The following is a 3,655-nucleotide window of genomic DNA, read 5'->3' on the forward strand; positions in this document are numbered from 1 at the left end:
ATATGTTTTTTGTACGGGTGTGCAAATAAGATTCTAAGTTTCTAACCCACTGACCTAACTCAACTTAGACAGGACAACATCAGAGAGGAGGAATGTCAATAATACTGAAGCAACAAAGTAATCATATTATGTTCTGCAACCATCAGTAGACAAAATCTCTGCCCTCCCTGTTCTTAACACAACTACATGAAGAAAACACATGGTTTAGTTCTACGCACGTGGGTTTGTGGATAAACTAACCAAATCTAAATATGTATTTCTACAAAATAAAATGTTTATTGCTGAATCACAAATCCTTCCATCCAAGTGTGAATTTTATTTGTTCAATAAGAAGAAGATCGAACCTGAGATAAAAGAAATTCAAAAGGACAAGAACACACATCACTTGCATTGAATCAATGTAAAGAACATCACAAATATGACATGACCACGATTGTAATCCTGTGGACTGGCTAGGACATAAACAGTTAGGGGACCCTCAATACCCGACAATTTACAGTTAATTGCATAAACAAAGTGGTATAGCTGGAACTGAACAAATTGGAAACAAATTTTCAGTGGTAAAGACGACAAAAACATGTGAAAGAAGATTAGCCTTTGCATCACCTGCACGTGTGAACTCGATCTTAGTATTTAAATAGAGACAAATCATGTCTATTAGTACATCTATCAGGAAGAACACCATAGAGTGCATCCTTTCCACATGCTCGTACTGCAACCTCTGAAACTGGTGAAGGTTGTATGAGAAAAGTTACATGAACTAATCTGGTCTTAACATTGATCGGACAAAAGGTTCAGAATTTTTTTTGAGTGTCGTACAAGAATAATCGATTTCACCTTCCCCATAAAGTCTAGAGAAGCAAACGTTAGAAGCATAGAAGATTCAGTTTAGTAAAGCATTGCAACCCGTGCGTCATACCTCTGAAATTTGAAAAGCCGTCATACATGCGCGTCAGTGAACTCCTCGATCTGCTTCATGATTCACCAGGTCCTCCATGACCACCTGGTCATCCAGTAGTCACCTCATCATCCAGTCAACCCCGGTGGATGTCTCGCCCACCGCCTCCCATGTCTCGCCCGTCAGCTTTCCAGAGACAACTACAGTGCCGCACCGCTGCCCCCTGTCGCATCGCACGCGCCATCAGGTAGTCGTGCCCTCAGCGATCCGTAGTGCTGCGCAGATGCATCATCCACGCCGGATGCACGAGCTCCACCCTGTCTAGAGAGAGACATCATGAACGTCGTTCAGCCGACTGCCAAGTGCCCGAGCCACCAATCCGTCATCGCGTCAGATGGACAAGCGCCGCCACGAGTGCTGGCCGACCGCTGCCTGGTCGTCACCCACACTGGGCGGCGAAGAAGTACGTTATGATGGGCAAGGAGGATGTCATGCCACCAAGACCTGGCCGCCGCTAGTCATTGTTGTCGCCGTTCTTGTAGCCCCACTACAGCTCCTGGGGCTTGTGCTGGCCGCCGCCTCCTCGCCTCAATGTTACTCTATGACTCAGCAGGAACTACTGGCTACCCTATATTCATAGGCACCAGCAACCTCACATGTGTACATCAGGCAGAACACTTCTTCTTCGGTACAACCCCCTGGACACATCAACGGTCCAGATTAAAAGATACCCTTTGATGAGAATAAGTGAGTAGGGGTACCTCATCAAAGTCATATATAACCAAAGCTATACATAGGAGAGAGAGAAAATCCAAAGCCACCTGATCTGTAATTTGCAAGCTACAACATCACTGAACTACCGAAGCAGCTCGACAAGCTTCAGTCCCTAGAGACCTTGGACATCCGTCAAAGAAATGTACAAGCATTCGCCAAAAATTCAGCTTTTCTGCCAAAGCTAAAGTATCTACTTTATGGGTATTGGACTTATGAATGGATTATTGTAATATGTCCTCATGCAAGAAAACTTTGGTAAGAGATGAGGAAAGAATGGCTACCACCTAATGAGGTGCTGAAAAACTCTGGACCGGAATGGTTGTTTGGCATCTTGGCTAACCAACCGGAGAAAGTTAGGGCGATGATCATCATGTTGTTATGGAGAACATGGAGCTTGCGAAATGATATAGTACATGGAAAGGAGGTCCCACCTATGCAGGTGTCCCGGCTGTAGCTCGCCAGTTATCTGTCATCATGTGATCAAGCGAATAAGAAAAGTGTTCAAGAAATCGTCAAGGTTAAGGCCCCTTTGTTTGTTCCTCCGGCGCCTCGCAAACCAAACCCGGTTATATACAAACCATGGCCCAATCATCCTCAAGGTTGGGTAGCGCTGTCGGTCGACGGCAACTTCGTCAAGGACACCGGAGAGGCAAGTGCTGGCATGATCTTGAGGAATTCGGACGGTTCAGTTATATTCTCAGCCTGCAGATACTTATTCCAGTGCAAAGACGTCCTTGAAGCTGAGATAAGTGCAGTCTTGGAAGGTCTTTCTCTGAGCATGGAGCAATCTGGTCGTCCCATTGTTATTCAATCAGAATCTTTGGTCGCCATTGCTGCCCTGACAGATGATTCACTTAATCGCTCTGCCTATGGACATTTGATGATAGAGTTAAAGAAGCTCCTGGAGCTGCGTGGGTATATCCCACTGAAAATTAGTCGTAATCAAATTAGAGTTGCTACTAGTCTTGCTAATGTAGGGAGAACTGGAGGTAGAACCGTGTGTTGGTTGCACCATGTTCCAGACAATGAGGAAGAGTTTGTATTTAGCGAACTGTAATACTATTTCCAAGATAAATACCCACTATTTCCCGCAAAAAAAATGGATTATTGTAAATGGTCTCGTCCAATTTAAGAAGACGCTTTGGACCGTGGCAATGACCAAACATATCAGGGACATGACAGAATTGCAGGTGATATCTCATATTGCAGTTTCTGGTGACGACAGTGAACTAAATTATGTTGGCTACCTACTCTAGTTAGTTAAGTTGGGTGTGGTTGTCTCGATCTGGAAGTAAAACATCATCAGTCTTGAGGCATTTGTACCATGTAACTGGAAATCTCCGATTTCTTCGTTCACTGTCAATCCAAGTTGCATTCAGAAGCTAAAAGTCAGTGGCCTGAAAAATGGATTGCCTTCATGGGTTGAAAAGCTCAAGGCACTTACCAAAATGACCCTGCGTATGACTTTCATAACAGATGATGACTTCAGAATCTTTCGCTGGCTCACAAGCTTGTCGGCTTGTCGCAGCTTACGGTCCTAAAGGAGTCATACAGCGAAAGTGCCCTCACCTTGAAAAAGATGCATTTCAGAGCCTTGAGTTCCTTGACATTGAGTGCTCAGCCATTACATGTATCAACTTTGACAACGAGGCTTGTCCTAATCTGAAGAAGTTAGCCTTGTCTTCTACTCGTGAACAGTCACTTTTGGGGATTGAGCTCCTACCAACACTCAAGAAGCTCACGCTAGAAGGGATATTTGACGTGGAAAGTGTGGAACAGGCAATTGCAGAAAACAAGAACAACCCCACATTTGTAAATTTGCTCCTTCAAGACTGATCTCAACGGACGCCTCAGTGCTGCTCTTATTCTGGGGCAGAAATGTATCTGAAGAAAATAATTTCATTCTTTGCGGATTATTGAAATCCAGTTCCACTCCTACATATTTTCACCAATTTTGGACCCCCATAGCTAGCGAACGTTCGC

The sequence above is a fragment of the Triticum aestivum genome, chromosome 2A (genome assembly GCF_018294505.1).
Source record: "Triticum aestivum cultivar Chinese Spring chromosome 2A, IWGSC CS RefSeq v2.1, whole genome shotgun sequence".
Classification (NCBI taxonomy): domain Eukaryota; kingdom Viridiplantae; phylum Streptophyta; class Magnoliopsida; order Poales; family Poaceae; genus Triticum; species Triticum aestivum.